The following is a 21,959-nucleotide window of genomic DNA, read 5'->3' as shown; positions in this document are numbered from 1 at the left end:
ATCTCCAGAGTTCTTTGTGCACTTCTTTTCTCTCTGATACTCTGCTTTGTGAACTCTAGTTACCTTGGGTTTCCCAGACTCAGCTCCATTTCCTCAGTCAGGAAGTCCACCAGTCTCTGCCTGGACTTCTCTTCACTGTACCATGACCTGGAAACTCTCAGAGAAGTAAGTTAGGGCAATTATAGGGATCACTTCATTTATTTCCCATCTCCTGGGGATCACTGAACTTTATTGCCTGAGGTACAGTTTCTTGAAAACTGTTGTTTCATATGTTCTGCCTGATTTTTTCATTGTTTCAGGTGGGAGGTTAAATTGGTCCTTGTTACTTTATCTTGGACAGAAGCCAAAGCATTCTTTCAGTCTGTTTTGTTTTGATACAGGGTCCAATTAAAGATTAGGCATTGCATGTCATGTCTTCGTTTCATTTAATCTAAAATATTTCCCTACTGGTTTTTTTTTTTTTTTGGTCTTTTATGACATTGGCATTTTTGAAGAGTCTAAGCCAGTTGTCTTGTAAATTGCCCGACAGTCTGGATTTGTCTGTTTCCTGATTAGATTGAAAGTAAACATTTTGGGGAAGAATACTATATAGGTGATGTATTCTTCATACTTCATCACTTCAGGTGGCCCAGTGCTGTTTGATCACTTGATTAAGGTGGTATCTTCCATATCTCTCCATTGTAAAGTTATTTTTCCCCTTGGTAATTGATAAATAATATGCGGGGTGATACTTTGGGATCAGTGAAGATCCAACTTTCAAACAACTCTTCACCCAACTGTGCATCAATGATAATCCTTGTCTGAATCGATTAGTACATTGATAGTTGCAAAATGACACTTTCCTAATTCTATCATTCGTTTTCCATTTATTAGCTGACATTATTCTATAAGGAAGAGCTCCCCTACTTTTCATTTTGAGTATCATTATGAACTCGTGCTTTTTTCTAAATTAAGTATGTTATACCTTATTATAATGATAATGTTATTCTTTGGAATGTTCCTTTTGTCCAGATTGGCTAATGCGATCTCTGTTATTGGTTAACCACTCGATGAATTTTTATTACTAGAGTAATTTCTAATATATTACTACTCACAAATAGGAACCAAGAAAGGGACTACAGAACGTGTGGTCTTATTCAGACTCTTCTTAGAAGTCTGCCTTCTTCCTGTGTACTCTCAAACCAAAGTGAGTCTTTTGGGTTGGAAGGAGATACTTCTGATTTAAAGTACAGATCAATGTCACCCAATTCTAATCCCTATTCCCTTTTTTCTAGGCATACCATACCTACTGCCATACTAATCCTTCTGTTGGGCACCTCGCTCCTCCTCTATATTTATTTACAACAGTCAAGTGTAGCAATTGGCCACCTGACCCCTATCCAGTTCTCCATTCCATATGCCCCAAGAACTCCTTTTTGCACTGGTCTGTGGTGACCTTGGCCTACCTCTTCTACCTACTCAAGTAACTCTTTTACCACAAATTTAATTACCTGTGTTTCCATTTATAGGATCTTACCTAGCCGTATGGCCTGCTGCCTCTGCCAATTTAAAAATACTATTGAGGGCTTCCCTGGTGGCTCAGTGGTTAAGAGTCCGTCTGCCGATGCAGGGGACGGGGGTTTGTTACCCGGTCTGGGAGGAACCCACATGCCGCGGAGCGGCTGGGCCCGTGAGCCATGGCCGCTGATCCTGCACGTCCGGAGCCTGTGCTCCACAACGGGAGAAGCCACAGCAGTGAGAGGCCCGCGTACCACCAAATAAAATAAAATAAAATAAAAATAAATAAAAAAAATAAATAAAAATACTATTGAGGTTGTCTGTAAGACAGTCAAGCTGAGTTGTGACGGTGAATGCTTGACAGACGTCACACGTTGTGGTGAGTCTCAATTGCGGGATAATAAATTTTTAATTTAATTTTTATTTTAATTTTTAATCAATGATGATAAATTTTAAAATGAATGATGTAATTGCAATATTTTAATTCTTTCATTCAGAGTTCCAGCTCCCTAAGTTTCTAAGAACTACCCCCTTGCTAAATATTAGACTATTGGTTACATTATTAAGCTAATAATAGCTCAGTTACATTGTTAGCTTAATAATGTAACTGATCCACATACATGAAGGAACAAGAGAAAGGAATGGAAAGGAGAAGGGAATTATCATTAATGGCCACATATCCCATGCTGTGCTCTCTGCAAATGAGAACTTATTCATATAGTGCATCCTAGTTTGTAAACTGATTTTATATTCATTAGGTCTTAAGTACCCTTTTTCTTATAGGACAGGTGTAAATATATTATTGTTTATTTTGTTTGTTTCTGCAATTTTATAAATAGTAAAAGTGATACTGTTTCATGTCCTATTTGGCACCTGAGAGTTTCTGGTTCCATAACCAGAAGCTGCTACCTAGCCTTTCTAATGGATGGGAGCGATAGTTTATTCTTAGACTGTCCAGCTCTGTATTTGCTCTGAATCTCAAGCTTTTCTATCCACAAAACACTCAGGGGCTTTCAACTATTTTTTTATATATTAGATTTATTGGCACTAACTTTTTAAAAAGCGTGGGCTCATGTGCGCAGGCGCAGTCCGCTTGCGCCCTGAGCCGCACATGCGGGGTGAAGGTAGGATGGTGGATTTGGTACCTTTTGTGGTTCTCATCGATGGTGACAAAACCTTGCTGGTGTGGGAGCTGAGCTCTGGACCCACGGCCGAGACCTTGCAAGTGAGCCGAGCCGGGGCAGAGGGAGGGGTGGAGGAAGCCGCCCTGTGCCCCAGTAACTGGGACTGCTTGGGTACCTCATCTGCCTGTGGTCTCCGCTGAGAGGACTCTTAGTTCTAGAGCCAACTTGAGCAGCCAGCTCGCCCCCGTAGATTTTTCAGAGATAGTTCCCAACTGACGGCATTGCCTCCTAATGCTTCTCGGAGCTAAGGATTTCAGAGGGAAAATTGTTCATGAAATGAGAAGTGTTTGGAGTTGCAGGCCCACCACAGTTACCTGTGCCGAAGGGCTGGCAGAATATAAGGGAATGGGTATTTTGGTTTTCTGGGTGTGAAATTTCCTGCACTTACTTAGCGTGGGACCAGCCTACAACATTCTCTGTTCACAGTCTTCTCCCACTTCGGCCTTCTGTAGTCGGTCCAAGTCTTCGCCAACGCAGAGTGGCCGGTCCTGGGTTCTATGCCATCATCAAGTTTTATTCAGCAAGGGATGCCCACAGAGCCCAAAAGGCATGCAACCAGAAGCAGCTTTTTCACATATCTCCAGTGAAGATGGGTCCAAATGTGGAATTTGTCGCTCTACTGGGATGAAGTGCTGAATTTAAAGCTAATTGGCCATCGGGAATTCCCTGGCGGTCCAGTGGTTAGGACTCTGCACTTTCACTGCTGAGGGCCCGGGTTCAATCCCTGGTCAGGGAACTAAGATCCCAGGGGGGGAAAAATGGCCAGCTTTTGAACAGCACTGTGGTGTACAGAATGCTCTCAGATGCACTGCTCCACTGATCCCCCAGTTCTCCAGTTCTTTCTTTCTTTTTCTTAGATGAAGAAACTCGAAATCAGGGTGGTTAAGTGATTTACTTAAAGTTCATGACAGTAAATGTGGAAACTAGAGGCCAAATGCAAAGTTGACTGATGTTAAACCCCATGTCATTTTATGCTGCCCCTTAATTTAAGAAATCTTCACAAGAGTCTTCCTTATATTTACTTTTATGTGGATCTTAAATGTGTGAGGTCGACAAAAAATTTTTTTAATTAATTAATTAATTTTTGGCTGCATTGGGTCTTGTTGCTGCACCCCGGCTTTCTCTAGTTGCGGTGAGCGGGGGTTGCTCTTCGTTGCGGTGCGTGGGCTTCTCATCGCGATGGCTTCTCTTGTTGTGGAACACGGGTTCTAGACATGTGGGCTTCAGTAATTGTGGTTCATGGGCTCTAGAGCACAGGCTCAGTAGTTGTGGCACACGGGCTTAGCTACTCTGCGGCATGTGGGATCTTCACGGACCAGGGATCGAACTCGTGTCCCCTGCATTGGAAGGCAGACTCTTAACCACTCTGCCACCAGGGAAGTTCTGAGCTTGCCAAACTTTTGTCAGATGTAACATAAAGGAGGCTTCATCATCATCATCACTCTCAAACTGCCTATTCAGAACCCCCTTCAGATTCCAGAGAATCACTAAAATATTCTTTAATGCACTGTAGAAAACTTATTCCATATCAATATGCCATCCAATTTTACTTCCCCAGAATGAACATTTCATTATGTGCCTCCATTCAGCCACCATTCCTTTTTCAAGGACCTTTTCACTTCCTCTGAATAAGTGAGTGAGGCTTAGATTTCCCAGACCTTTCACTTTATAATTGTGTGTCTTCTCTGATTGGCTTCTTGCTCTGGCTACTTCCTACTGACCTTGCTGCTTATTCTCACCCATATTTCTTTACTCACTAATTTCACCTTTATTGAATCTGAGAACTCTCCTCAGATGTGACTCCAGGTACACTACCTCCCATTTCTGTACCTGTTTAACACCCTCTTCAATCCTGGGTGTACTCCCTGGGATTGAAATGATTTTGTGTCAGACATTCCTTAATTTGCGGACCCTGCAACCATTTCACATAACCACTCAGATATTACAGATGATCCTGGAAAGATTATGAAACAGTTACGTGGTATCAGTTGTGAGTAATTAATTCTTTTCGTATATTGGACATTAAGACCATTGCATAAGCTTAGGTTCTGAGATTTTCACAGCATAAAGCCCATCACTGATAAAATAATGAAGAAAAATTTCTATAAGTCACTGTAGTGTTGAGAGGAAAGGACATTCGTATTAGATTTCTTTATTTAATGCAGAGCCTTAGTTTAGTACCCACACCCCCGAAATTGTTATCTACTTTAATTATGCGTTCTTTTTAAATTTTATTTATTTGGTTGCACCGGGTCTTAGTTGCAGCGGGCAGGCTCCTTAGTTGCAGCTCAAGGGCTCCACATTTCGGCATGTGGGCTCACCAGTTGCAGCAGGCAGGCTCCTTTCGTTGTGGCTCACAGCCTCCTTAACTGTGGCGTATGAACTCTTAGTTTCAGCATGCATGTGAGACCTAGTTCCTTGACTAGGGATCGAACCCGGGCTCCCTGCATTGGGAGCATGGAGTCTTTACCACTGCAGCAGCAGGGAAGTTCCAAATCTCTGTTCTTTAACTCATTGGCAGGTATACACATTTCTTATCTTTTTTCCCCTGCATTTTTAAAAAATACAGAAAAGAGAATAACATCTTAAAATAAAATGAAGGAAAGGCCTAATGTATCTGAGTTTTTCTCAGTAGAATGAAGGGAAATGTTTGCCAGCAAGAACTGTGGCAAGGTTATCCCAGATGTCAGCTGTCTCTACTACCCAGGAGCTCAGAGCCCTTCTGAAGCTTCGTAATTGTCCAGGACAGCTCCATTATGACTCACCATACAGAGCCTAGCCTCCCATGCGACACTCAATATTTAAAAATTAGTCTTCATTTCTCCTTCCCAGCAGGCAGCTTCAGTTGGAGAAAGTAATTTCATTTTCTTATGTACTCATTCATTCACTCAGTCACCAGACCATCACTCCTCTATTATATGCCAAGATCTATGCTTGTTTCTGGTAATAAGGAAAGAATAATATATGGTTCCTTCAAGCACTTAAGGAGTTCATAAACTAGTGACAGAGGAAGATGCACAAACAAATCAATAAAGAAGTAACAATGCTTTCACTTTATTTGAATTTTATGACTATATTTATATACTACACCCTGTTCAAAGTGGAAATAGACATTTAAGAAAGAACTAGTGATGTAAAAAATCCACAGTAATATGTAAATGATTTAGGGAGTTAAGACTGGAAATATTTGCACTTTCAAAGAAGCTTGTTAACGTAGATGAACCTCTAATTCTTTTGGTTGCTTTATTTACATTTATAGACGTATATGTCTTCCCTCTTCTAACAGGCATTAGTAACATGGGAAGGGGGTGCTACAGATTAAGGTCCTAATTCAGTGGCAGGCCCATCTTATCTCCTCTTCAGGTCATATTCTCAAGCAGGAGCTACAGGATGAGACAACTAAAACAGTTCATTTCCTTTGCTTACCCCCAGCCCCATAATAGGCTTCTGCTGGGCTTCTTTGGTTGCTTTCATCATCACTTTCACCACCAGAGGTCAGGGAACCTTCTGGTTAATCAGGGGCCCTGGAAATGATGCAGAAAAGTACTGACTTAAAAGTAATAAATAACATTTATTTAGGGCTTACTGTGAACTCATTGCTTAAAATGTCCTACTTAATCTTCACAACCACTCTATGAAATTGGTATTGATAAATCTCAGGTATATCCAAAATAAGTCTCTATGTAGGGTTGTGATAATTTTAGGTCTCTTATGTCTTTAGGTTCATTTCGGCACTAGACATAAGACGGTTGAACGTAATACACTTGCCCTAAACAGCTCTAGATGCCAAGAATTGTCAAATTACTACTTTGGTTTCCATGGGTGGTCAAAAAGGATCATCAAGGTAAACTCTGTAGATTTTCTTTGACTAACCAGACTCCTTTCAACATTGAACTCCTAGACTTTAGAGAGAAGAATAGAACAGGGCTATGGGGAGGATGTGTGAGAGGCTTCCACATGGAAGTATCTGAGCATTGGCCTGCCACCTAGAATTAGTGATAATCTCAATGACTTGGATGGTGGTTTCATAATTTTCTCCAGTATTTGTATGGTATATAATAAAGAATAGTTGTCCATATCTAGTCATTCATTTGCAAGTCTCACTTGATTTTGAAGCTATAGAATACCTAAACTATTACCTGGGATTGCTGGAGTTTATTTATAACAACAGAATATGTTGAAGTCTAGGCTTTAATTCAAAATCCTAAGAGCTTCAGGATATTTCTAACCTTGAAGAAAGGGAAAATGAAGATATTGTGACACCACTTCTGAAGCAAAGCCTGAAATTCTTCTGTGATTAGGGGTGGTGTTCCCCTCCCATGAGTGCAGGAGTTCTGGAGTTGGCATGGCTGAGGAACATTTGGATAAGTTGGAGGAAGGTCTGTTTTCCAGTATGTGTGTGTGTGCTGAGGTGAGGGAGTGGGATTTCTCTTTTTTTCTTTCTTTCTGAAACGCAACTTTTCAAACATCATCACCTTTGCTAAGCAACTAAAACCCCGGGCAGAATTTTTCTGCCTGACAATATAGGTTTTTATCTTAGGCAATACCTGACACCACCATAAACTTTAGAATTTTAGAACTGACTGACTGCCAAGAAGCTTAGGAGGAGGGAAAATTAGTTAGGTTTTTTTTGGTTAATAATTTGTGCTAAATAGTCCTTCAAATACAGATGTCTTCTGGCCTTCAGTTATCCCAAAAAAATCATTGTCTAAAGATTGAAATAGATGACTTCCGGGAAGATGGCAGAAGAGTAAGACGCAGAGATCACCTTCCTCCCCACAGATACACCAGAAATACATCTACACGTGGAACAACTCCTACAGAACACCTACTGAATGCTGGCAGAAGACCTCAGACCTCCAAAAAGGTGAGAAACCCCCCACGTACCTGGGTAGGGCAAAAGAACAAAGAATAAGCAGAGACCAAAGGATAGGGACAGGACCTGCACCAGTGGGAGGGAGCTGTGAAGGAGGAAAGGTTTCCACACACTAGGAAGCCCCTTCGTGAGCAGAGACTGCGAGTGGCAGAGGAGGGGAGCTTCGGAGCCGCGGAGGAGAGCACAGCAACAGGGGTGCGGAGGGCAAAGCGGATAGATTCCCGAATAGAGGATCGGTGCCGACCGGCACTCACCAGCCCGAGAGACTTGTCTGCTCCCCCACCGGAGTGAGCGGGGCTGGGAGCTGAGGCTTGGGCTTCGGTCGGAATGCAGGGAGAGGACCGCGGTTGGCAGTGTGAACACAGCCTGAAGGGGGTTAGTGCACCACGGCTGGCGGGGAGGGAGTCCGGGGGAAAAGTCTGGACCTGCCGAAGAGGCTAGAGACTTTTTCTTCGCTCTTTGTTTCCTGATGAGTGAGGAGAGGGGATTAAGAACGCTGCTTAAAGGAGTTCCAGAGGCGGGCACAAGCCGAGGCTAAAAGCGCGGACCCCAGAGACAGACATGAGACGCTAAGGCTGCTGCTGCCGCCACCAAGAAGCCTATGTGTGAGCACAGGTCACTATCCACACCCCCCTTCCTGGGAGTCTCTGCAGCCCGCCACTGCCAGGGTCCCGGGATCCAGGGACAACTCCCCTGGGAGAACGCACGGTGCGCCTCAGGCTGGTGCAATGTCATGCCGGCCTCTGCCGCCGCAGGCTCGCCCTGCACTCCGTGACCCTCCCTACCCCCTGGCATGAGTGAGCCAGAGCCTCCGAATCAGCGGCTCCTTTAACCCCATCCTGTCAGAGCAAAGAACAGACGCCCTCCAACGATCTACACGCAGAGGCGGGGCCAAATCCAAAGCTGAGCCCCTGGGAGCTGTGACAACAAAGAAGAGAAAGGGAAATCTCTCCCAGCAGCCTCAGAAGCAGCGGATTAAAGCTCCACAATCAACTAGATGTACCCTGCATCTGTGGAATACATGAATAGACAAAGAATCATCCCAAATTAAGGAGGTGGACTTTGAGAGCAAGATTTATTATTTTTTCCCCTTTTCCTTTTTTGTGAGCGTGTATGTATGTGTATGCTTCTATGTGAGATTTTGTCTGTATAGCTTTGCTTCCACTATTTTCCTAGGGTTCTATCCGTCCGTTTTTGTTTTAAAATTTTTTTAATAATTTTTTTTAATAACTTAATTTTATTTTACTTTATCTTCATTCTTTCTTTCCTTCCTTCCCTCCTTTAGACAACGAATCATCCAAATTGAGGAGATGGACTTTGAGAGCAAGATTTATGATTTTTTTTCCCTTTTCCTCTTTTTGTGAGTGTGTATGTGTATGCTTCTGTGTGAGATTTTGTCTGTATAGTTTTGCTTCCACCATGTGTTCCAGGGTTCAATCCATCCGTTTTTTTGTTTTTTTTCCCACTTAATAATTATTTATTTTATTTTAATAATATTATTGTATTTTACCTTACTTAATTTATTTTACTTTATCGTCTTTTTTTCCATCCTTCCCTCCTTCCTTCCTCCCTCCCTCCCACCCTCCCTCCCTCCCTTCTTTCTTTCTTTCTTTCTAGTTCTACTAATTATTTCTTTCTACTTTTTCTCCCTTTTCTTCTGAGCCGTGTGGATGAAAGGCTCTTGGTGCTGCAGCCAGGAGTTAGTGCTGTGCCTCTGAGGTGGGAGAGCCAACTTCAGGACACTGGTCCACAAGAGATCTCCCAGCTCCACATAATATCAAATGGTGAAAATCTCCCAGAGAACTCCATCTCAACACCAGCACCCAGCTTTACTCAACGACCAGCAAGCTACAGTGCTGGACATCTTATGCCAAACAACTAGCAAGACAGGAACACAACCCCACCCATTAGCAGAGAGGTTGCCCAAAATCATAATAAGTGGACAGACACCCCAAAACACACCACAAGACGTGGACTTGCCCACCAGAAAGACAAGATCCAGCCTCATCCACCAGAACACAGGCACTAGTCCCCTCCACCAGGAAGCCTATACAACCCACTGAACCAACCTTAGCCACTGGGGACAGACACCAAAAACAACAGGAACTACGAACCTGTAGCCTGCAAAAAGGAGACCCCAAACACAGTAAGATAAGCAAAATGAGAAGACAGAAAAACACACTGCAGATGAAGGAGCAAGATAAAAACCCACCAGAACTAACAAATGAAGAGGAAATAGGCAGTCTACCTGAAAAAGAATCAGAATAATGATAGTAAAGATGATCCAAAATCTTGGAAATAGAATAGACCAAATACAAGAAACGTTTAACAAAGACCTAAAAGAACTAAAGATGAAACAAACAACAATGAACAACACAATACATGAAATTAAAAATACTCTAGATGGGATCAATAACAGAATAACTGAGGCAGAAGAACGGAAAAGTGACCTGGAAGATAAAATAGTGGAAATAACTACTGCAGAGCAGAATACAGATAAAAGAATGAAAAGAACTGAGGACAGTCTCAGAGACCTCTGGGACAACATTAAATGCACCAACATTTGAATTAAAGGGGTTCCAGAAGAAGAAAAGAAAAAGAAAGGGACTGAGAAAATATTTGAAGAGATTATAGTTGAAAACCTAATATGGGAAAGGAAATAGTTAAGTCTAGGAAGCACAGAGAGTCCCATACAGGATAAATCCAAGGAGAAATATGCCAAGACACTTATTGATCAAACTGTCAAAAATTAAGTACAAAGAAAGCATATTAAAAGCAGCAAGGGAAAAGCAACAAATAACACACAAGGGAATCCCCATAAGGTTAAGAGCTGATCTTTCAGCAGAAAATCTGCAAGCCAGAAGGGAGTGGCAGGATATATTGAAAGGGATGAAGGAGAAAAACCTGCAACCAAGATTACTCTACCCAGCAAGGATCTCATTCATATTTGATGGAGAAATTAAAACCTTTACAGACAAGCAAAATCTCAGAGTTCAGCACCACCAAACCAGCTCTACAACAACTGCTAAAGGAATATCTCTAGGGAAGAACACAAGAGGAGGAAAAGACCTACAATAATGAACCCAAAACAATTAATAAAATGGGAATAGGAACATACATATCAATAATTACCTTAAATGTAAATGGATTAAATGCTCCCACCAAAAGACACAGCTTGGCTCAATGGATACAAAAACAAAAGCCATATATATGCTGTCTACAAGAGACCCACTTCAGACCTAGGGACACATACAGACTGAAAGTGAGGGGATGGAAAAAGTTATTCCATGCAAATGGAAACCAAAAGAAAGCTGGAGTAGCGATTCTCATATCAGACAAAATAGACTTTAAAATAAAGACTATTGGAAGAGACAAAGAAGGACACTACGCAATGATAAAGGGACTGATCCAAGAAGAAGATATAACAATTGTAAATATTTATGCACCCAACATAGGAGCACCTCAATACATAAGGCAAATACTAACAACCATAAAAAGAGAAATCGACAGTAACACATTCATATTAGGGAACTTTAACACCCCACTTTCACCAATGGACGGATCATCCAAAATGAAAATAAACAAGGAAACACAAGCTTTAAATGATACATTAAAAAAGATGGACTTAATTGATATTTATAGGACATTCCATCCAAAAACAACAGAATACATATTTTCCTCAAGTGCTCACGGAACATTCTCCAGGATAGATCATATCTTGGGTCACAAATCAAGCCTTGGTAAATTTAAGAAAATTGAAATTGTATCAAGTATCTTTTTCAACCACAACAGTATGAGACTAGATATCAATTACAGGAAAAGATCTGTAGAAAATACAAACACATGGAGACTAAACAATACACTACTTAGTAACGAAGTGATCACTGAAGAAATCAAAGAGGAAATCAAAATATAACTAGAAACAAATGACAGTGGAGACAAGACGACCCAAAACCCATGGGATGCAGAAAGAGCAGTTCTAAGAGGGAAGTTTATAGCAATACAATCCTACCTTAAGAAACAGGAAACATCTCGAATAAACAACCTAACCTTGCACCTAAAGCAATTAGATAAAGAAGAAGAAAAAACCCCAAAGTTAGCAGAAGGAAAGAAATCACAAAAATCAGATCAGAAATAAATGAAAAAGAAATGAAGGAAGTGATAGCAAAGATCAATAAAACTAAAAGCTGGTTATTTGAGAAGATAAACAAAATTGATCAAGCATTAGCTAGACTCATCAAGAAAAAAAGCGACAAGACTCAAATTAATAGAATTAAAAATAAAAAAGGAGAAGTAACAACTGACACTGCAGAAATACAAAAGATCATGAGAGATTACTACAAGCAACTCCATGCCAATAAAATGGACAACCTGGAAGAAATGGACAAATTCTTAGAAATGCATAACCTGCCAAGACTGAATCAGGAAGAAGTAGAAAATATGAACAGACCAATCACAAGCACTGAAATTGAAACTGTGTTTAAAAATCTTCCAACAAACAAAAGCCCGGGACCAGATGGCTTCACAGGCGAATTCTATCAAACATTTAGAGAAGAGCTAACACCTATCCTTCTAAAACTCTTCCAAAATATAGCAGAGGGAGGAACACTCCCAAACTCATTCTACAAGGCCACCATCACCCTGATACCAAAACCAGAAAAGGATGTCACAAAGAAAGAAAACTACAGGCCAATATCACTGATGAACATAAATGCAAAAATCCTCAACAAAATACTAGCAACCAGAATCCAACAGCACATTAAATGGATCATACACCATGACCAAGTGGGGTTTATTCCAGGAATGCAAGGATTCTTTAATATATGCAAATCAATCAACGTGATACACCATATTAACAAAGTGAAGGAGAAAAACCATATGATCAACTCAATAGATGCAGAGAAAGCTTTTGAGAAAATTCAACACCCATTTTATGATGAAAAGCCTACAGAAAGTAGGCATAGAGGGAACTTTCCTCAACATAATAAAGGCCATATATGACAAACCCACAGCCAACATCATCCTCAATGGTGAAAAACTGAAAGCATTTCCACTAAGATCAGAAACAAGACAAGGTTGCCCACTCTCAACACTCTTATTCAACATAGTTTTGGAATTTTTAGCCACAGCCATCAGAGAAGAGAAGAAAATAAAAGGAATCCAAATCAGAAAAGAAGTAAAGCTGTCACTGTTTGCAGATGACATGATACTATGCATAGAGAATCCTAAAGATGCTACCAGAAAACTTCTAGAGTTAATCAATGAATTTGGTAAAGTAGCAGGATACAAAATTTATGCACAGAAATCTCTTGCATTCCTATACACTAATGGTGAAAAATCTGAAAGTGAAATTAATAAAACACTCCCATTTACCATTGCAACAAAAAGAATAAAATATCTAGGAATAAACCTACCTAAGGAGACAAAAGACCTGTATGCAGAAAATTATAAGACACTGATGAAAGAAATTAAAGATGATACAAATAGATGGAGAGATATACCATGTTCTTTGATTGGAGGAATCAACATTGTGAAAATGACTCTACTACCCAAAGCAATCTACAGATTCAATGCAATCCCTATCAAACTACCACTGGCATTTTTCACAGAACTAGAATAAAATATTTCACAATTTGTATGGAAACACAAAAGACCCAGAATAGACAAAACAATCTTGAGCACAAAAAATGGAGCTGGAGGAATCAGGCTCCCTGGCTTCAGACTATACTACAAAGCTACAGTAATCAAGACAGTTTGGTAATGGCACAAAAACAGAAAGATAGATCAATGGCACAGGATAGAAAGCCCAGAGATAAACCCACGCACATATGGTCACCTTATATTTGATAAAGGAGGCAGGAATGTACAGTGGAGAAAGGACAGCCTCTTCAATAAGTGGTCCTGGGAAAACTGGACAGGTACATGTAAAAGTATGAGATTAGATCACTCCCTAACATCATACACAAAAATAAGCTCAAAATGGATTAAAGACCTAAATGTAAGGCCAGAGACTATCAAACTCTTAGAGGAAAACATAGGCAGGGCACTCTATGACATAAATCACAGCAAGGTCCTTTTTGACCCACCTCCTAGACAAATGGAAGTAAAAACAAAAATAAACAAATGGGACCTAATAAAACTTCAAAGCTTTTGCACAGCGAAGGAAACCATAAAGAAGACCAAAAAACAACCCTCAGAATGGGAGAAAATATTTGTAAATGAAGCAACTGACAAAGGATTAATGTCCAAAATTTATAAGCAGCTCATGCAGCTTAATAACAAAAAAACAAACAACCCAATCCAAAAATGGGCAGAAGACCTAAATAGACATTTCTCCAAAGAAAATATACAGACTGCCAACAGACACATGAAAGTATGCTCAACATCACTAATCATTAGAGAATTGCACATCAAAGCTCCAATGAGATATCATCAGAAAATCTAGAAACAATAAATGCTGGAGAGGGTGTGGAGAGAAGGGAACCCTCTTGCACTGTTGGTGGGAATGTAAATTGATACAGCCACTGTGGAGAAAATTATGGAGGTTCCTTGAAAAACTACAAATAGAACTACCATATGACCCAGCAATCCCACTACTGGGTATATACCCTGAGAAAACCATAATTCAAAAAGAGTCATGTACCAAAATGTTCATTGCAGCTCTATTTACAATAGCCCAGAGATGGAAACAACCTAAGTGCCCATCATCGGATGAATGGATAAAGAAGATGTGGCACATATATACAATGGAATATTACTCAGCCATCAAAAGAAACGAAATTGAGCTATTTGTAATGATATGGATAGATCTAGAGTCTGTCATACAGAGTGAAGTAAGTCAGAAAGAGAGAGACAAATACCGTATGCTAACACATATATATGGAATTTAAGAAAAAAGAATGTCATGAAGAACCTAGGAGTGAAACAGGAATAAAGACAGAGACTTACTAGAGAATGGACTTGAGAATATGGGGAGGGGAAAGGGTAAGCTGTGACAAAGCGAGAGAGAGGCATGGCATATATACACTACCAAACATAAGGTAGATAGCTAGTGGGAAGCAGCCGCATAACACAGAGAGATCAGCTCGTTGCTTTGTGACCGCCTGGATGGGTGGGATAGGGAGGGTGGGAGAGAGGAAGACACAAGTGGGAAGAGATATGGGAACATATGTATATATATAACTGATTCATTTTTTTGTGAAGCAGAAGCTAACACACCATTGTAAAGCAATTATACTCCAATAAAAAATAATAAAAATAAAAAATAAAATGTTCCCCAAGCAAAAAAATAAATAAATATATAAAATAAAATGATGCTAATGCTGTGGGTCCAGAGACCATACTCTGAGAACCACTGCTCTATACCATATTGCTCTCATTCCTCTTTTGGGTAAACCTGGAGACAACAAGACCAGCTTTGTTTCCAACAGCCACATCTCTTTTCAAAGGTGCCAACTGAAGACACCAAATGAATTATGTGACAGCCTGTGTTGAGTCTGAAGTTGATCTCATTGTCAGGAGCTTAAAGATACAGATACAACCCCATTTACCACAGTGCTGACTCAAAGTGTAAGACACTTGAAGTCACCTATCAGAGGGACATTCTCTGAGGCTGGCATGATCTCTGCCACCATGAGCTGAAATACAGTCACGACCAACAGTATGGTCACTCCCAGGGAGATCTTTTCCCCAGAGGCTGCTGGGAGATAAAAACTCAAGGGAGCCAGAAAAGATATGAGGACACATGGGATGAGGAGGTTGATGATATAGAAAGAGGACCGCCACTTTAGAAGGAGAGTGAATGTCACATCCGGTAAGGCTCAGAGCAGCAGCCATAGGAGATCACATTCTTCACAGCAGGCATGCCATGCACCTCCCACTCTACATCTTTGATTAAGTCGGAGAGGTCTCCGCTGTCCAGGGCATTGAATATATCCACCTGATTGCCATTGTAGGTCCAGGAACCAAAGGTCAGGTTGCACTGCTGATTATCAAAGGGGAAGTAGGTGACATCCACCACACAGGAGCTTTTGGTGATGGCTGGTGCATCCCAGGTGATCAGCCCATCATACCGCAGGGCCACGTTGGTGTTCACAGGCTCAGAAGATTCATCATAAGCCCTGGAGGTGAGAGGAGGAAAATGAGAGTTGCTGTCCAGGACAACTCACCAAACTCCTTACCCCCGATAGCTCACCGCCCTGTGCCCATCACTTCAGTGTCTTGGCAATGGATCACCATTCCTTGTCACCCTGGCTTGAAAGTCTGGAATCAACTCTAATTTGCCCTTCTTCTCCATTTCCTGTGAATAGTTAGGGCTGAGTTCTCTTGGATTCTTTCTTTAAAGCATGTCTGCTTTATGTCCCTTCCTCTCCATTCCCAGTGCCACTCTCTTGGTCCGGGTATAATGATTCAGACATCCAGACAAAAAGTAAACGAGGCTAAAATCTAACAGGGGGCTCTGCTTACCTGATTTTGTTAACTGTGGACACAAGAATATTAAAGTAACTTTTTGTTGCTGTTGGAAAAAAAATATTGAAATAAACTCTTGTGTAAATGTTCAGTCCTTTGCCTTCTATAGAAGGGCCTGAGCAGAAAAAGTAAATGTAGATCCCTAGAAAGGGGATTCCTATTGGTACTGAGTTTTCTCTTAGAATTAATGGCACTTGGGCTTAGGGTTTTAAGTCAGAGGCAGGGCTGTTAGCGAATGGAGTGGAGGAGGCTCCACCATCCACCTGAGTGGGTGATGGTTGAGGAGAGGCCAGATCATCTGCACTACCACCAACTCTATCTCACTGTATGAATCCAGCCCTTTACGCCCAGGAGAGCAGGGTCTGTAGCAGTGTAGCCTCAGCTTGTCCATTTGAAATCTGTGAGTAGTATGAAAGTTGTGCCACGTTCTTGGTTTGCATTTACCATCAAGTATTATAGGAACTTTGAGAATAGATCTGAGCAGTAAAAATGTGCCATGCCAGGGTATACCTACAACAGAGACATTCAACCCTACCCCAGTGTTGTGCCTGCCCTTAATCACTAAGATAATGATCTAAGAATCACAGATGCATTTTTAGTTTTAAACGTATAACCTAGAAATCAGTTATTCAGATAGGCATTTTAAATTCATCTTTTTTTGTTGGATTTAGGGTCATTATCATTCCTTATGAAAAGGAAGGTAACCCAGAAGCTTGCTATTCAGAAGGCTATGACAGGTGCATTCAGAAACTGCTGATAGTGGTTTTAGGTAAGACCTTTTTGATTGTCCTTGAAGTGCTTCAGTTCCAGTGAGCAAATAAACTTATTTGAAAAGTTAATTGGGTGAAAATAATGGTTATCTAAAACATTACATATTCTTTCATTCACCAGATGCTTTCACAGCAGCAGTCTTAAATTTGTTCTTTATGGCATTTATGAGAAAAACGACAGTGAATATTATTGTCCCCAGTGTTTAGATGTAGAATGACTTGCCTCGGTTCATACAGAAAGTGTTTGATCCAGTTCTTCCTCAATTGCTTGCTTATCATACAGAATAGTGTAGTGATTATAAGTCTTGGACACATGTGTTTGAGTCCTAACTTTGTGTCTTAGATTGTTTTGTTGCTGTTGTCGCAATTTTAGTTTTTTCTAGCCAGAGACATTTGAAGGTATTTAATATCTCTAAGCTGCAATTTCTTTATCTGCAAATAGGGTTAGTAATTCAGCTTACCACCAAATGGGGGATATTGTAAGAGTAAATGAAATGATGAATGTAAAAAGCTTAGAACTATGCCTGAAACATAGTAAGCAGACAATATATATTGACTATTATTAATATGATTGTTTTTTTGTTGAAGAGTTTATTAGATTATGTTTTTGGAGTCAATTTAATTTCAGCTTTCATTTCTGATACATTGGGTGAATATGATTCTTATATAATAATCGGCTACATTTTTGTGAGCCTTGAAAGTTGTCATGCTGCTGAAGAGCGTTGATTGTGTTCCCTATCGAGTTATATAGCAGTGAGAATGTCACAGGCAGTGCCCAAAGGAAACTTTATGATTAGTAGATTCCCTGAAGAGAATTGCTCACCTGCTTCACAGCCCTGCAGGCTTAGAGACTGAGAAATCCTAGCTAAGTTGTCAGAGACCTTATTTGCTTGTAAGAGTTGACCCTGGATTGGTCTTGGCCTTCCAGCCTGGGCAATCCTTCCAAGGAAGCTTGATTTCCCTGGTCATCAGGCAAAATCTCCATCAGCTGTCAAATCTGGGTAACAACATTTAAGAACCAAACTAAATGTCTGGGTTGTTTGTTCCTAATATGCCAAGGTATTCCTTATATGTACTGAAAACTTTTTTTAGACCAAAAAGCCTGGTGGCTCTAGCTTGCCTTGAGGAAAGCTGTATTGTCCAAAAGGTACATGGACCAGTTGCTGCTAGTGGAGTGTTCAAATTCTCTCTGTCTCTGTCTCCAAAGTTTTGTTCATTGTATCTGGTAGAATTTTGTTCCCAAGGAGTAGGCACTTGCCTTGCTTCTAATATGAAGTATCTATTATAGTCCAGTTGTATGTATCACAGGTTTGAACTCACTTTGACCCCCACCTCATACCTTACTATGTAATTGTATTGTGATTGAACATTTTTGTTTCCACAGCTTTAATTCTTATGTCATTATTCCTTAGTTCTTATTTCTAAGATCATAAAAGTTTTTGAACCAAAGTTGATATTTCTTATATATTTTTTCACAAATAATTATAAAAACTGAAGTGTCAGATGAGGGAACTTCTAGGAAAATGCTCTTATTTTCTGCTTTTAGAAATCAAAAGGATGTCTAATTATTGGGTGCTACCATTGTATACGGAAGTTTTAGAAAAAGAACACTTCTGAATTGATCCTTGTTAACTTTATTTCGGAAAATGGTAAAATAGCTGTGGAAGAGAGACCCTGTGAAGAGGTCACAGGTGCTAGAAACGAAGAGGAACTACAGGATTTAATTCAAGTATGTGGAGATAAAAACTCAAGGGGTACACAGCCAGTGTAGCCATAATTCAAAATAACCAGCAGGATTTGGAAGACTTTGGCATGTCTACTCAGCTCTGTCATCCTTAGGATAATGTGAAACTCTGAAACTGCTTTTGAGGCAGGGAATTTCTAGGACTTTTCCAAGTCCCAAGCCTTGTATCTGGCCCCTTACTTGAAGTTTGGAGAGCAGGATTGAGGGCCATCAGTGTACGTCTACAGTTGTGGACACAGAAGAAGACACAGGCCTTTTAGAACTCCCCTCAAATAGAATTGCAGGGATTTGGGAACAAAGTAACTATGGCCTTAAGTATGATTATGCTACAGAGTTTAAAAACTATTCATGTCTTTCAAGTAAGGTGTATAACCCAAATCTCATAATCACATATATATGTTGTGTTAAATATTTTGCCAAAGAACCTTTCTGTAAATCAATTATATGGATGCCTCGAATTAGGGATTAAGTTGTTAATGTAATTTCTAAAAGAAAACATTAATGTAGTGCATTTAATATTTTTTTAAAAAGAAGCAAAAAATGTGTTTCATGTCATTGAGAGCTTTATTTGGGGCTAGATTGCTGATTATTTAACTCACCCCAATGTTGCAAAGTTTGTTTTGAAGGGAAGAAAGTAGAGAAAGAAAAGGTGGTTGTGTTCTGAAAAATGTAGATATTTTGATAGTTTTTCCCATAAAAAATAATTATTTTAATTCAATTTAAATCAGTCAAGGAAACTTCAAACTTATCCATGTTTGGGCTTTAAGAAGTCTAGCTTCCTGTGTAATGTAGGAGGAAAGGATTCCGTATTGATACTAAAGATTTCAGAAACCCGATTATAAAAACAGATCCATTCCTAAATGAGGCCAATCTTGGAATCAGTTCCATTCAGAAACCATTATGTGCTAGGTACTGGAAATAAGATGAATCTACTTCTCTCTTGGAGTTTAGGTGTTAAAGGTGTACCAGACAATTAAAAAGGACTAAAATTAAATAGATTATGAAAAGGACTGTGAAGAAAGTAAACTGGGTGCGAGTTACAGTATTTCAAGAAAATTACTTAACATGCTGACTTTAACATTCTAAGTGTCTTCTCCATGTGTGTACACAGGGTAGACCTCTGAAAAGTGACACTGTAGTTTTTTCTAGATTAATGGCTCTGTTGAGACAAGGTGGGATGGGGGAAGTTTTCCCATGCTAATATAAAGGGTCATTCACTTGGTTTTAGACTCTCTTTCCCAGAATAAATTGCTCACCTGCCCCAAACCCCTCCTACGGAAGTTGTGGAGTCATCACTGATTCAGTGGTAACCCCTAATAACAGAGTGGTGAATGAATAATGAGACGTGAATACTGAGAGTTTGGAGGAAATGGCAACATTTTAGAACAATTGTAAGGTGTGTTCCCCTCCTGCCACCATAACTGGTGCTCATTTTGCAGGTCAGCTACTTTTCTTGTCAGCTGTGTGACCAAAGGGAGGAAGAATGTCTCCCGGACTTCAGCTTTGAGGAGGAAGAGTTCAGATTGCCAGAACTGGACTAGCACTTTTGAATTTCCCAGAATGCCACGTCCTGTGGTTTCCTTGGGAAGCTCTGCATCCTTCCCAACACCCCTCCACCCCTGGGCTGCTGGAGTTTGGGGTCACTTGGGTCTGCAGCCCAAATCCCGCCTCATTGTTTGGGGCCAGGGAGGGAAGGGAGGGGTTGGGAAGAGGGCTCCGGCAGGAGGTAATTGTCTCCTTTGTAAGGGTAAGGATGGCTTGTGCCCTGGGGACTCTGGGAAAAAGGCCCACTCTGGTGGCGCGGATTGGATTTCCGCACAAACCTAATAACGGTGGTGCAACTAAAGATGTCATAAATAATGGGTGGGATGTTAGGCGGGGGAGGCGTGCGCGGTTGCTAACGTGAGCCCTCGCGTCGGCGCTGGCATAGCGGTTCAAGCTTGGACGCAGAATGTGACTCCGGCTCCTCACTGGCCTGGGTCACTGCGCCTGGGGGCCGCCGCATGTTATGTCGCATCTGCGCCCCACGTTTCCTCCTCACATGGCAACGAGTGTGGCTTCTAGTCCAGGCAGTTCAGCCTCCGGAGTGGACCCTGGACCCCGTGCAGGTGACACCCAACCCCCCGCGGCTGACCGAGGCTTGGTCTTCACATGCCTAAGAACCTCCTCCCAAATTGCCCCATGCCCTTACACCCCTGGTAGAAGCTGGGGGCTTTAATTACTTGGTGTCCTCGTCTCCAGTCCAGATGTTGGCCCCGCCTCATCAGGAGTTGACTGAGACTGAGGTTCCATACCCGGACACGGATTACGTTGGAGAGCTGCCTACAGATCAGTTTGCTGTTCCACATCATGATCTGAATAACTAGCAAACCCAACATCAAAAGCTCCCAGAGCCGGGTCCAGTGCTAGACTGGGATCAGAATCAGCCCTTTGTTCTGCCTTCTCGACACAAATGTAAGACTAAACACATAGGTCTAGATCAGGCTGAAGGTCACCAATCATTTGAAATACTTGTTCCAACTCTAGGTAGTAAGAGCTCAAAACCAATGAAGTTTATTGTTTCACCACCAAACCTGAAGAAAGATCTAGCTCAGTATCAACGGCTTGCCAAAGTTGTTGTTTGAACTATAGGCCAATTTGAAAAAAACACTCAGGGTCTAGAACAACAGTTGCAGGGTGATTATTTAGATCCCAGTATGGATGCCTTTTATCCTGAGGAGAGCATACCTAGGGATTTTGGGGGGATCCCAGATGTACCTCCAGAGCCCCCCGAGGAAGCTGAAATTTCTCCATCCCAGCAGGAGGCCCAAGCTCATCATCCAGAGCTCACTGAGGAGGCTGAATCTTTACCCAGCAGGAGGTCCCTGCTCAGCATCCACAGACCCCTGAGGAGGTTGAATCTTTTTCACCCCAGGCAGAGGACCAGCCTCAGCATCCAGAGCCCAATGAAGAAGTAGAACCACTTCCACTTAAGCAGGAGGATCCATCTCAGCCTTCAGAGGCCCCTGAGGTACTAGAAACTTCAAGTCCTCAGGAGGTCATAGCCCAGTCTTTGGAGACACTTAAGGAGTTTGTAGTTCAACCAGTAGCACATCATGGAGTAAATGAAACTCAGCAGTCAAACTTGTACAATGTAACTGTTAAACCTCTGGATCTGGCACTTACCATAACTCCACAGGTCACTAAAGAGGTTGAACCTTCTCCAGTCCAGCAGGAGGCCCCATCTCAGCCTCCAGAGTGCCCCAAGAAGGTTGAACATTCTCCAGTCCACAGGAGATCCCATCTCAGCCTGCAGAGCACCCTGAGGAAGCTGAACTTTCTCTACTCCATCAAGAGGCCCCAGCTCAGTCTCCAGGGTTCCCTACATATATGTACTTCAAATTCCAGTGAGTGATGAGGTAGCATGTCTACCTGGTGCT

The 21,959-nt window shown here is 41.3% G+C and overlaps 1 pseudogene; it reads left to right on the top strand.

Moving 5' to 3' along the window:
- The first annotated feature begins 2,626 nt into the window (after positions 1-2,626).
- On the top strand, positions 2,627-20,081 carry LOC136138730 (RAD52 motif-containing protein 1-like; annotated as a pseudogene).
- Positions 20,082-21,959: the final 1,878 nt, after the last annotated feature.

This window comes from Phocoena phocoena, chromosome 19 (assembly GCF_963924675.1).
Source record: "Phocoena phocoena chromosome 19, mPhoPho1.1, whole genome shotgun sequence".
NCBI classification, from domain to species: domain Eukaryota; kingdom Metazoa; phylum Chordata; class Mammalia; order Artiodactyla; family Phocoenidae; genus Phocoena; species Phocoena phocoena.
This window is presented reverse-complemented; position numbering and strand designations above follow the sequence as displayed.